This window comes from Eschrichtius robustus, chromosome 3 (assembly GCF_028021215.1).
Source record: "Eschrichtius robustus isolate mEscRob2 chromosome 3, mEscRob2.pri, whole genome shotgun sequence".
In the NCBI taxonomy this organism is placed as follows: domain Eukaryota; kingdom Metazoa; phylum Chordata; class Mammalia; order Artiodactyla; family Eschrichtiidae; genus Eschrichtius; species Eschrichtius robustus.
The window spans coordinates 171,082,965-171,097,674 of NC_090826.1; positions in this window are offsets into that span (position 1 = coordinate 171,082,965).

The window sequence follows — 14,710 nt, forward strand, 5'->3', positions numbered from 1 at the left end:
GACTGGGGAGACAGACAGGGAAGCACAGGACAGAGAGAGGAGTATCAGAGAACTCCACACTATTTCTAAGGAGGTGCACGATTTATGAAAAATACTGTTAAGGTTTTTAGAGTGTGGCATCTCCATTTCCACTGCTGTATGTGTGGATGTGTTTAGATGGAGACTGGGAGAGCTCAGCTGCAACACGGCAGGGTGGTTGACAGCTAGAAGGACAGTGTAGCTCACCACCCCGGCTACCGAGCTGCCTTCCCAGGTGGGCTGGAGGAGAGAGTTTTGGGGGGTGCCGTGTAGTTTGAGAAAATCAATGGAAAGATTAGTTGAGAGCGATAGAGAATCCCAAATAACCTTTGACACAGACCTTACCTCCGTGTCAAGTGCTGAACACAACAAGGGGTCAAGTATTGCCCCGTTGAATAAATATCGCTAATTTTATTGGCTTTGCTGTCATTCTGGCACAGCCAATTTCCATAAATATCACCAACCAGTCTTCATCCTAAACATGATTCATGTAAAATGGTTCCCATAGGGTGGAAAGCAGAGCTGATGTACGCAAGAAGGAGCTTAGTCTGGGAAAAATATGTATATTTCCTCTGTATTAGGCTACTTATTGAAAGGTGTGAGCATAGCTTTGGATGTGGCCTCTTGTTTTTTTCTTAATTATATGAGAGAGAGACAGCCTATGGTTAGAGCGTGGACTTGAATCAACAGATCTAGATTTGAATCCCAAATCTATTATTGATTAGCTGTTTGATCCTAAGCATGCTGCCCAACTTTTCTCAGCCTTAGTATAGTTGCAAGGATTAAATGAGATGATGGATCAAAAGTGCTTTCAATTTTTTCAACTATAATCTGCAGGAGGAAATACATTTTTTGCATTACTAGATGGTGTACCCAAATGTACACAGAGAGAGAGACACATAACTTTAACAAAAATTTTATGAAGCAATAGTTACCCTTACTATGTGTAATACACTCTGATATTTTCTGTTCTATTCTATTGCATAGTTTTAAGGAATTCTGGTCATGATCCATTACATTAATTTTATACTCCATCAATGAGTTGGGACCCATAGCATGAGAAACACAGATCTAGTACTTAGCACAGTGACTGGCACACAGTCATTGCTCTGTAAGGAGTAAATATTGCACTTGGGAGGGAATGATGTCAGGTAATAGGTTTATTGAGGCATAATCCTCTGGCCAGAGGAAGTTGTAATAAAAACGCTAAAAGTTTCTTAATGAGAGTAGCATGAAGCTTGCCAATATGATAGAAGCACTTTCTCCTCCTCCTCTTCTTTCTGATTAAGGCACAACATTGAAGACCAGAGACTAAGATAATGGAAAAACTTTAAACAAAACATCATTCCTTTCTCCTTAACATAATTTAATTAAAATTTCCTAGCCTAAAGATTGATTTCAGAATGGTTAATATTGACAACTTTGAAAAATAAATACTCAGAGGGGGAAAACAGCAAGGATGTTGTTTATATGTAGTTAAAGCACATTTAACTAAAAGCAGAAAAGGTGAGGCCTGATTAGTTTCTATCCAATAGATGACGGTAGAACATCATTTTCTCCTCTCTTTTCTCCTTCAGAAACAAGGAGAAAATTAATTCAGGGCAAAGATGATATAAGTATACTTGGTGTACTAGTCTTCTGTTGCTACTATAGCAGATTGCCACAAATGTAGATGCTTACAATAACTCAAATTTATTATCTCACTGTTTCCGTAGGTCAGAAGTCTGGGTGCATCATGGCTCAGTTGGTTCCTCTGCTCTGAGTATCACAAGGCTGAAATTAGTGTGTTGGCAAGGCTGCATTACTTTTTTGGAGACTTTGGGGTTAGATCTCTTCCAAGCTCTTTCGGGTTATTGGCCCAATTCAGTTCCTTGTGGTTGTAGGACTGAGGTATGTTTCCTTGCTGGCTGTCAGTGGGGGGCCAGACTTTGCTCCTAGAGGCTGCCTACCTTCCTCCTCAAGCTTTCCATGTGGCTCAACAGGGGGTTGAGTCCCTCTCACCTTATGAATCTCTCTGACTTCCCTTTCTGCCACAACTCTCTTATCCCAGCAGAAGAAATTTCTCTGCTTTTAAGGGCTCATGCAATTAAATTGGGCCCACCCAGATAATTCAGGATAATCTCTCTATCTTAAGGTCTGTAACCCTCATTATATCTGCAAACACTCTTTTGCCATGTAATGTACCATATTCATAGGATCAGAGATTAGAGTGTGGGCATTTTTGGCTTTTATTGTTAGATTTTTCATGGCTCTTACAGGTACTGAATAAACCTTAAAATTATAGAATTTTAGAGGGGTATGACATTTTAAGATTCATGAGTTTCAACTTCCTCATTTTTCAGATGAGGAAATGAAATGGAATTACTTGTTTAGTCTTACAGGAGGTTGGTGAAAGGGTCAGGGGTGCAGCCCATGATTCTTGATCTTTGGTCCTTCTTCATGGCTCAGATACTCAGAAATGCTGATGGATTATGCTCCTGGGTTGGTGGATCTTTAGGAAGAAATAAATGAAGAGTCCTAGCAATGGGCAAGCCAGGTTTTTTGTTTTTCCCCTCTCCAGATCTGACTTCTAGGAAGCATTTGCAAAGTGGAATTCTGATAGTTATTAAGGGTTATTTTATATCATCCTAGAATGGCGGAAAATTTAAAAAGGCTTGATTCTTAAAAATACCAGGGATATTTAAAAAATTTCTCATCCAGTTATTTTAGATGAAAAAAAGAAAGTAATTTTGTTTTCCTTCTTCTTAATATAGTAAAAATACCATTGTTTCTGAGGTTAATAAAGCCTGAGAGAATGAGGAAGAAAAGGAGTGAAAGAGGATGAAAAGAGAGCCTAAAACCATCAATTCCAGGGGCCTCCAAAATGAAAGTCTCACTGCTGTGCCTTGGCTGTCTCAGGCTGAGAAGAACACACAAGACCAGCAGTGGTTTATTCTTTGTTAATATCAGTGGAAGCTGGAAAGAAGTTCGTTCTATCTATCTATCTATCTATCTATCTATCTATCTATCTATCTATCATCTATCTATCTATCTATCCATCTGTTAATTATTCTTTCATTCCCACTTCATTCAATCTATGTTTACTGAGGTCCTATTGCATGGCTGGTGCTATGCTAGGGGCTGCGATACAATGAGGAATAAGACAAGGCATCTGTCTTTAAGGAGCTAACAGTTTAGTCAGGAAAACAGATATAGGAACAGATGTAATAGCATGTTGTCCCAGAATTGTGACTAAAACCCCAATGTGAAAGTAGGAGGCTCAAAGAACCCTACTTCTTAAGAAGAGGCAGAGGGGAGTCAGACAGCTCCCTCCAGGGCTTCCTAGGAGGCAGTAGAACTTCCTGCCATGACCTGCCACTGCACCAAGGATGAAAGGGTAAGGAGGGGGGTGGTGGCAGTTCACGTAAGAAGTCTTAAATTTTTAGAGTTGCTAGTGGGGAGTGCAGTGCTCGTGGTAAGAGGGGATTGCTACCCTCCCATGGGGAGCACAGGGGTTTCTTTTCCTTCCTTAACATCAAATGAAGGGACCCCCTCAGACAATCATTTATAAAGCCTGGGTGTGTCTGCTGCAAGGCAGGGGGAGACTGACATCTCATACCCCAGGCATCAGACTTGCTGATCTGCCCTTGAGTACCCGAGACAGAGAAAAGAACTGGAGGGAGACCTCAGGGTTCAGAAAAGGGGCAGCAGCAGTGCCACGACCTGCACAGGTACCAACTGGGAAGGGGCCGTGAATCTCTAATGGACTGAATGTACCCTCCAGAAGGCGGCTGGGCTTGAGCCCTTTTGCTGACATTCCATATAAGAGGGCTGCCCACAGGATGAAGGTACCCCTTTTTCAAAGGGCTGTTGGATGGACCACTCGTGACAGGAGTTGGGAGGATAGAAGAGATGGAGTTAAGATGTCCCACAGCAGTGAACCATGGAGGGAGGAGGCGCCTGTGATATCCTCAAAGGATCTGGAATCTGTGGATGGAGGAAGGGCAGCCATGAAAGAATGTCTTCCTTCCTGCTCCAAGTCTCTCAAGCCAAACACTTGACTTGAAAGGAGAGAGAGGGAAAGTTTTGAATCAGATATGAGCCCAGCCTTATTCACAGGATGGGGCTGAGTTTTAACAGCTGAAAATAGCTAGAAAGTTATGGGACCTGCCTGAGGTATTAAAGGATTTACTATTGAGCAGGGAAGGAAGATCTGACAGAGTGTGAATGAAAACAGTGATTAAAATTTTTTTGTTGTTTGTTTCCCACTGATTGGAAATTTTAATTCCCTCAATGCACTGGTTACAAAATAAATGCAAAACAGAGTTGACTTGTCCTATAACGGTGGCAGATACAAGTGTTTTTTCTTTCTTGCACAATGTTTTGTTTTTTCCGAGAACTAATAAAATTGTTTTATTTTTGGTTTGCTTATTACATTTGGTTTTCTATTTACGTATCCCAAATTCAACCCCAACCATTTCCCCCAATTGTCAAAACCTCTTGGTATATTGAAATACATAAGGTATTCTATCAAATTCACCTTGTTGAAAAAGTTGTTTTTAGAGTCTTTCCTGATCTACTTCAATTTGAACTGATTGATTGCTCTCTGGGTCTGCCACAGATTAGTCATCATGTGACCTCCCAATAATATTTTTTTTTTGGAATTCCTTTTGTGATAGAGCCCCCATTTTCTGGATTCCAGGTCTTCTTTTTCTTAATTTACTTCTTTATTTTGGTGGAGTACTTTCTCCAACAACTGAAAAATATTGCATGGGACATCAATTTGGGGGACCTTGCATATAAAGCATATTTTTAGTCTATCTGTGGTAATTTGTTTGCCAAATAGCTGCAATAATTCCCCACCCTGAATTCGTGCCATTGGGTAGCCTCTGACCATACTGAGTCTGGGCTTTGGTCAATGGGACAACATCAGACATGAAGTGAGCAGAAATGAGAATGCTTGTGCATTGGGTGTGTCCTCTCTTGCTTCCCTGAAACCACTATGGGAAGAAGATGGGCTAGCCTGCTGGAAGATGAGAGATTGTGTGGAACAGAGACAATCTGTTTCAACTGAGGGCCCCTCTTCTTTCTGTTCTAGACCTACCAGCCTGCAACATATGTATGAGGCCATCCTAGATTATCTAGTCCCTGGTGAACTGACACCTGACTGCAAAGATTCACCAAACCAGCAGAAGAACCACTCTGCTGACCCACAGAATTATGATAAATAATAAACGTTTTGTTTCATTTAAGCCAATAAATTTTGGGCTGATTTGTTTTATGGCAAAAGCTAACTGGTATTCCTATCATGACACTTCATTGATAGTTCAGCTGGGTAGAGAATTCCGCACTGAAACTTATTTCCCTTTAGAAGTTTAAAGGCATTGCTCCATTGTCTTCCAGTGTTGCTGTTGTGAAGTCTTACCCATATAATTCCCGTTTTTCTGTGTGCATTTTTTTTTTTTTTCTCTTTGAAAACCTTAAGATTCCCTTTTTACCTCTAGTGTTTTGAAATTTTGCAGTGTGCTTGGTCTGGGTCTCTTTTCATCTACTGTGGTGGGCCTTTGATGCAAATGGGAACTTTTAAACTGAAATTCGGGTCTGCCAGCTCTGGAATTCTTTTATTTTTTTGCTGAAATATTCAGTTGATGATTTCTACCCATGTATTCTCTGTGTTCTCTCTGAATTTTCCTCTGTTTAGATACTGAACTCCTTGGGTTGCATCTCAGGTTTTCTTATGTGTTCTTTTCACCTTTGCACTGCTTTGTCTTTTTGCTCTATTGGAAAATTTCCTCAAAATTTCTTTTCTCACACTTTTTTTTTGAGTTTATAATATCTGTTATCATATTTTTAACTTAGAGCTGTTTCTATTTTTTCCCTGATGGTTCTGTTTTTAAAGAACACTGTTTTTGTTTCATGGAGGAAATGTCTTTTATTTCGCCAAGAATATTAATCATTGTTTTTGGAGTTTTTACTTCCTTGCGTAGTTTCTATCTCCTTGAAATTCTCCTGTGCTTGCTTGTCTTGGTTTTTAACGACAATGAAGCTGTAGAATTTCTAGGTAATTTGAAACTGGGAGACAATTTGAATGCATTGGGTCACAGAAGAAAATTCCAAGTAATCTTGAGCAGTTGAAGCAGGGTGTATCTGAGAATAAAATGTAACATTTGAATATAAGGTTGGGTTAGCCGTATCAAGTGTAATATGGGAGAAGTGTAGTTTAGAAGAAGAATATATAAAAAATGATTTAGAGGTTTTACTTGATTGTTGATTTAATTGATAGGAAGTTCATAGTACTTCCTTTAGTGTACCAGCAGACCCTAAAGAAGCTAATGAATCCTTAAGGTTTCATTAATAAAGGTATAACGTTTAGAATGAGGGAGGTGATTGACTTACTCTATTTGGTGAAGCCATGTTTTGGTAATAATAATGATAGCTACAATTTGTTGGGCAATTTCATTGTACTTCGCACTATTTTAAGTGCTTCACACATACTAACTTATCTAATCCACATTTTATGATGAGAAAAAGAAGACACAGAAAAGTATAAGTTTCTGTCCAAGGTTACACAAATAGTAACTTGTCCAGGGTCATGCAAATTCTAACTAGAAGAGTTAGATTTCGAACCCAAGGAGTATGGCTTCAGAACCTATGCTCTTGACCCCCATGCTGCATTGCCTCTCTAACTATTGTATTCAGACACTTGAAAGAGATCTGGACTGGAGAGAACACACATGATGGTAAAAGGACTTAAAACCAAGCTAGACAGGGATGAGCTGAAAAGACCGTGGGTGCTAGAAGAAAAGGCTCACAAGAAACAGATAAATACCTTTAAATATTTGAATAACTATTAAGAGGAAGAGGAATTAGATTCATTCTCTCTGACTCCAAAGATTAAACTAGGACTAGTGATTATTACTTATTTCGAGGCAGATTTTAGCTAAGTATTCAGATGACCTCTCTAATGACCAGGTTTTAAGGGACTGCTCGAACTGCCTTGAAAAGAACCAGTTCTGTGGCATTGGAAATGTTTAAGAAGGAGCAGGAACGCTTGTGGGAGGATTCAAGCATCAGTCAAGGGAGGGGGTTAGCTGATCATTAAGGTTTAAAATCTTGAGATGCTAGGATTTTCTTCATTAGGCAAACAGGCTATTTTGAGAAGGATCCCTAAATTCCCCAGAATTTGGAAGAGAAGGTCATCTGGAAGGTCATTTTTGTCATTCCCCTTGTTGCAAGTACATCTGTGTCCAAACCAATGGAAACAGTTAAAAATATTCCTCTCCCACCATCTGCACCACTCCCTGCCTCTCTCTTTGACAGCCTGCAAAGGAAGCATCATAGAATCTTAGGTTTATAAATATTTAGGGTTGAATGGACAGTTATTGTTTAGTGTGACACTCTCTTTGCAGATGAGGGGACCAAGAACTGTGACACGACCCTCCCGAGGTCACACTGCTGGTTTTTGGCAGAGCAGGAACTAAAATCCAGCCCTCAAGACTTTAAGTTCAGTTTTCTTTTGCAACATATAACGTTATCATTCACACTCCCTTTGGAAACTTCTTCCTTGCGTCTAATTTAAATTCTTCACTGTGTGCTTTAATCCCAGTTTCCTACCGTCTCCACTAAGAGCGGTGAATGTTGGCCATTTTTCCTGGCAATAAAAAGTCTTTCGTCTTGAAAAATGAAATACTGTGTTAGCTGTATGTTATAGTCTCTTCCCCTGGGATGGGGCGATGTCCATTTCACACTTGAACACATCTGAAGTTAGCAAGGATTATGAAGAATAAAGGGCAAAACTAGTAGTTAACTGCTGTTTGCAGTCATTTCTCAAGCACTTGTTTGAGACCAAGGATGAGGTCTCGTTCTCACATGCCTGTAGGGTTTATGCAGATATCCTCTCTCCAGGGACAGGCAGTTGTGTATTTCATAACTGACTGAAGGCATTGTTCCTACCCAGCAAAACTGGAGCCAGGTGGACAAGCCAATGGGGTCCAGAACTTAAAATAGCTTTGTCTAGGGGAATCCTTTTCCCACCACTCTGTCCCTTAATTTCCATGATCTATCAATACATTGACATTCAATTCCTCTTGAGCTGGGCTTTCTAAACATGCAGGCACTACCTCTTTGCATATAAAAACAATTTGATAACACTTAGATCAGTGTTCCCTGCGCTGTAGGAAGAAAGCCCAGGTGGCTATAACCCTGTATAACCACAGGAGGGCAGGAGAGGCTAAAGAATGAAAAGAAGGCTGGCACTGAAAACCAACTCTTTGTTCACATATAGAGGCCAAATCATCAAATGATCTGCAAAATCTGGCAACTTTAAAGAACAATAGCGAAGTGTTATGCATTTAGTGGCCAGCTTGCTAGCTTGACCATCCATAGCAAAGCAGAGGACTTCTGGGCTCAAGATTTACAAGCGGTGATCTTTGGCAAGTCTGTTAACCCCTCTGAGTCTCAGTTTTCTTCTCTGTAGAAATGGAGCTCGTATTGCACATCATCCCGTCTTATGGTGGGACCTAAAGAGCATGCGGAAGCACCTGCCCCGGTTTCTTTGCAGCCCTTCTTAGGAGTTGGTTCTTTACGCTCAATGCCACTCTTTCTTCAATGCCAAGTATCCCTCCTCTGAGAAGCCCTACAGCATCCCTGATCCAACTAAGCCTGGATGGGATGGTGTCCCCAGGAGGAAAGAGGGGGAAGAGGGAGGGATTGAGGAGGGAGACCCCAACACTGGCAAAGTTAACTTCTTCATATTTACTTGGGGGTCTTAGGTTTAAATTTAACTGAATGATAATGATATGTTTGCACCAAGTGAAGGCTAAATAACATCCCAGAAATTTGTATAAAAGAAGGCTTCGTAACTATTTGAAAATAGAAAAGGGCCAGAAGTATTGAATCATCATACGGTACCCAGTGGTACTGTCTCGGGATCTCGAAGGAACCTGTCCTGAATGTTCATTCATGATTTCATTTTAGCCAAATGACATTGTCAGGCATGTTAAATTCATGTAACTGACTTGTCAGTGGTTTTTCAGTTTTCTTCATATTTAAAATTTAAACTTATTTTATAGTTATGTATCAATAGTTATACATATTTGATCAACATTTGTACATGTTTAGGTCACAGTTAAAATAATTTTTGTCAACACTAGGAAATTGAAAAATTTTTTTGAGTTCAAACATTATTCGTGTTTCAGAAGTCCTGGATTAAAGGAGATTTAAGGGAGTTTTTACCACACCAGGGTTCAGTCAGGGAAGGAGAACCATTATTAGAGATACAGAATAAGGGGTTTTTTGGAGGGATTTGACCTCACAGAACTGTGGAAGCCAGTGGAGATGTCTGTGGAAGGCTGTTCCCTAACCTGCACCATACAGAGGATGGAATTCTGGGAAACTTACTTTTGGACTAGCTAAGTTGACAGAGTACAAAGCCCTCAGAATGATTCATTTTCAGATATTCCTGAGATGAACATTTAAGCAGAAACTACCCCATGGTGTATCTTCAATGAATTATTATTGAATGAATAAATGATTTAAAGAGGAATATTGAACTTTAGTCTCTAGTATCTTGTTGATCCCAATTTGGCAGTTTAGTACAGGGTTTGGAATGTAGTTGGTGCTCAGTGAATATCTGTTGAATAAATAACTGAATGATATGGGAGTAAAAGCAAAGGACTGTCAGTCAGGTGGCTTGGAGTGGTCCCAGGTCTGCTACTGCTTAGCTGTGGGACTTAGGGCAAAGCACGCAGCTCTGTGGCCTCCGTTTGGTGGAAGGGGTCAGATGAAATCATCTCTAAGTAACTTTTTCGCTTAGAAATTTTGTAGTCGTATGAGTTTGTCAGATGGCTTTCCAAACTGGGTGCTTCATATGTGGAATAAGTTAGAGAATGTGAGTGATCGTTGAGAAAAGCCGTCGTAGGTGGGACTCCAGAGCTGAGTCCTGGAATCTAGCAGTTTGCACAGGGGCCTACTTGGAGGATGGTAAATAGGAAGAAGAAAGACAGGTGCAGAAAAGGGAGCTGTGAGGGAGCTCAGAGCCAACTTGGTCTGCTTGAAAATGGTGCCTCAGGCTGGCTCTAACTCAATCAGAATCTGGCTTCTCATCCACATCGGTTTTTGTGCAGAGCTAATTTTTCTCTGCAGCAAAGTTCTCTGTCCCAGAGCAAGAGGCAGTGTCATCTTGGACTCCCAGGCTCTCTGGGACACAGGCCCTTGCCTTTAAAAGCCTTCTCTCTCTGCTTGGGCACCGATTTCTGAAAACCACCCCAAGTCGGCCAGGCCTTCTCAGGCACATGCTGTTTGTACTGAACTTGGCTGAAGGCTCCAAATATTTTAGGACTTGATGACAATGGGGTGGGAAGTCTTTTATTGCAATTTCTTGTGTCCTTTCTTAAAGCAGCTGTTCTTTTCTTTCTTAGTATGTAAGATGTCATTTGTAGTCTTTGAGCATGAGACATGAAAAATCTCTCGCTTAGACCATGGGAAATGATAAAAACCACGGTAAACTCATTCCTTCTTTAGACAGAACAACCATTTTCCTGTGCATACTATCCTGTCTCCCTGGCTACATCCCATGCCAGGACCTTAGAGGTATGAGACCCAACTCAGGTTAAATTCTACCGTTAATCTAGAACTTAGAGTCAATCATCAACTGTTTATTGATTATCTACTATGTTGTTTGGCTAAGTAGGTGCTGGGGGAATCCTGAAGTATAATTAAGCATAATACTTTTGAAGAATGAATCGTCTTCTTGGAAATAGAACAAACAAATATATGAGCAATTAGGAAATTAAGGTACACTACAGTTGGGTTATAATCATGGTAGGGCTTTAGGAAAGAGCTTTACAAAACTATGTGATTTGCAGAAAAGTCTTATTGTAGGTGTTGGGTGTGAAATTTTAACAGTTGTAAGAAAAGAAGAAAAACATTCTAAGTTGGAGATGGGAGTGATCAGGAGGTGATAAAAAGCATGAAGGGAAAGTGAACAAAAAGTAGAAGGAATGTTTGGTGGAGATGCAGTAGGACTTCTGTATGTTTTTAAGCTCATCTTTCCTTGATATTTCTAGACCCTTCTAAGGCAAGATGCCATTCTGGCGTTTAGGAGCTCCTTGGCATCATCTAAATCTAGGGATGGGAGCCTCTGTTCTTGGAGAATATTTTTAAGGAATTATTATTCAAGATATCCAGTTTAGAATCCTGGGCTTACAGCCACATTGCTGGACCCTTTCTTATTTTTATAGTGTGACTCTCACTTTTTGCCTCTTTCCCTTCTAGCATTTCAGCTTCTATCAGTTGTGGCTCTAGAAGAACTTTACAGGTGGCAAGGCTAAAAAAAAATTATGCCTCCCCCCCTCCAAATACCTCTTTAATTTATGCCTTTCCATCATCTTGTATAGCTTTCCAAAAAATGAAACACGTACATAAAGACAAACTGTACTCAGTATGATGAGTGGGTCAGGGAGACACGGGCATCTTGATCATTACCCAAGGCTCTGTGGAGGAATTTAAGTTGTTTGATTTGTAGCTCCAGACCTGGTGAAATAGGTAGTATTTCATTTGAATCCTTAGTGGGACTTAGGCTGCCAATATCTAGGCTTTGAAGTGGTTTCACCTCCGATGATGTAACTGGACTCCCTGTGTTGGGCTTGAAGAGGCTATTTCCCAGACTCACTCCTGTTCTCCCACACGAGTCAGTGGTGGTTTGCCAGCCTGGGAACCCGATCTGACTGGCACTCTGGTTTCCAGCATTTCTCCTCAAAGGTCCATATTTCCTAGATAATTTGAGAGCTGAAGATTACTGCACATTCTGCTTGTATGTGTGCTCATTGGAGGGAGCAGGTGCTGGCTGGGTGCAAGTGCTGTGAATTTCAACTCTCTGAATTTGATTGTGATTAAGAGTGACTCTATTTACCCCAATTTTTTTTTGGTCCATCCACACTGAAACGGGGCTTGTTTGACTCTTTCGTTCCCATTAGAGGACATTAGTTTTACCCTTTACCTGGTTGGTGAACAAAATGAATATTTTTATAACTCAGAATCATAGAATATCTGCATTCCAAGGCTTCCCAGAAGTTACGAACCTGAACTCTCTTCTTTCCAAACTTTTTCCATGGCCCGACGTGAGATATAGTTTTGAGGATTTTCTGAAAGGTAGAAGCAGGCTTTCCACACCTCGCTTTACCTTTGGATAAAATCACTCTGCCAGAAAGCTGTGTGCTTGGGCTGTGTTTTGGCTTATTGAATAAATGTTTCCACTGAATTTCACCATGATGCTATGTATTTCACCTACACTGAGAAATGAGGTAGAGACGACTGTGTGAAACATACTATATTTATTGTCAGGAAGTTTTGGAAAACATTATTCTATGTCATACGGTGTCTTCCGACCAGGAGAACAACAACAACAAAATAAGTCAATAGAGTCTCCCATGTTTCAATATCAGGAAAAATGTGTTTCTCCCGAACTGTGGTTTCTTAGGAAAAACAATTTCATAGTGGATATAAATAAAATCTCATTGGATTGGTCCCTGCTGATTTGAAATTTCTTGTAGTTCATACACATGATTTTGATCTTAAAGTAAGTGTGGCCGACCTTGGAATTTGTGCCCATGGTACCTTCTTTGCAACCCAGCATCATAAAGTCTTCACCTGGTTTGTAATCATGGCCTCAGGTTACCGTATTTGACCTAAGAATGCTCATTTGATTTGTAGCTGATAAAATAGTCTGGGGAGAGTAAATGATATTTATTCGAACATGTTTTGCAGTTCGGAGGTTGTATTGTGTTTCTTCTTCTATCGACCCAAATCTTTTCATCTAGATCTCTTCACACTAGGTGGCAGGAGTGCCTCAAAGAGGAGTTTAATTCCCTAACCCAGGACTTTAATAGCTTCTGGGGGGCAGGGGATCGGGGGTGGTAAGGCAGATATTTATGATGGACCCTGGGATGTCCTACTCTGCTGAAGTGAGTGAATGTGTGGCTTGGGTCTATGATTCTGGGCCTGTGGCCTCACACATGTTCTTTTTGCCTCTATCCTTGCGCCCAAGAGACAGAGAGAGGGAGGGAGACAGAGAGACAGACGGGGCTGGGACCGGTAGGGGAAAGAGTAAGATTACCTTCTTTTTTTCTTTTATTAAAGTGACCGCAATTGAATTTAATAAACAAGAGAGATGAGAAGCGTCAAGCTGTTGTGCACCCTCGTCGTGGGCCCCTGGTGAGCTGCAGAAGCCGGGGGTCTGTCATTGCCTGTGTGGCTCTGCTGTGTTGATAGGTAGCGGGTTAGCAGAGTTCCTGCTTGGAATTCTGCTCATGTATTGTTTTCAGATCTTTCAGTTGTTTAGTTGGTGTGGTGAGGAGCGCAAGAATTGGACTCTGTGTGTGTGTGTGAAACATGGCCTCCTTCTTAGATTTGGCTTTGTCTTGGGCAAATCACTATCTTCCTAATACTAAGTATGCCCATTTGTGAAATGGGGGTAATAATAGTCCTTATTTCAAAGTGTGGTTTGAGCATTAAAGGAGATAATACATATAAAGTATTTGGCACACGGTATGTATACAATATATGTTACCTGCCATTTTTCGATCTTGGACAAATCAAACTCTGTGAACTTCAGTTTCATAACTGATAAAATGATAGGTTTGAATAATATGATGTCCACAGTTTTTTGTAGCCTCCAAAGCTTGAAAATGTGTGCGCTGTGTGTACAGTGTTTTTTTGTATCACTCATTGGGTCTCGTACGTGGCTGGGCACACCATAGTTACTCTTGTGTTTATTAGATGCATGTTGAATTCCAGATGAATAGAAAGCATAAGGACCTATGCTTCTAGCTTGATTTATTTTACATATAAGAAGATGGTTAGGGAATAAGTAATATATTCCATTCTTTTTCCTCTTGTTCATTCATTACTTCTTTTTTTTTTAAATAAAAAAAAAAGATTTGTTTATTTATTTATTTATGGCTGCGTTGGGTCTTCGTTGCTGCACACGGGCTTTCTCTAGTTGCAGCGAGCGGGGGTTATTCTTGGTTGCGGTGCTTGGGCTTCTCGTTGGGGTGGCTTCTCTTGTTGTGGAGCACTGGCTCTAGGTGTGTGGGCTTCAGTAGTTGTGGCACGTGGGCTTCAGTAGTTGTGGCTCGAGGGCTCTAGAGCACAGGCTCAGTAGTTGTGGTGCACGGGCTTAGTTGCTCTGTGGCATGTGGGATCTTCCCGGGCCAGGGCTCGAACCCATGTCCCCTGCACTGGCAGGCGGATTCTTAACCACTGCGCCACCAGGGAAGCCTCATTCATTACTTTTAAACTAGGGAAAATTTATGGACCAAATCCTTTCTGCCTCCCAGGAACCGAGCTAGAAGCCATTAGGTTTAGAAAGCTAAGGTAGAATGCGACTCCTGTCCTCAAAGCCCTGACTTCCAGACTGTCCAGAAGACAGACTGTAAAGTGGTGCCACAGAATCCAAGTCTGCACGGGATCTCATTGGAACACAGGGTGAATGAACTTGTTATATTAGGGAATTGCAAGCTATTTGGTATAGCTGGTGCATAGACTACTTATGGTGCATAGCGCTGGCAAGTGAAGTTACTTAAGAACATTTTCTAGCATCTGCAGTGGGCATAGGCTGTCAGAGTTGCACATTTTAAATTTAGATGTGCATAAAATTCTGCATTTTTAATTGATGGAAATCTATGCTGGCTTTATTTTAACAATTTGTTCTAAA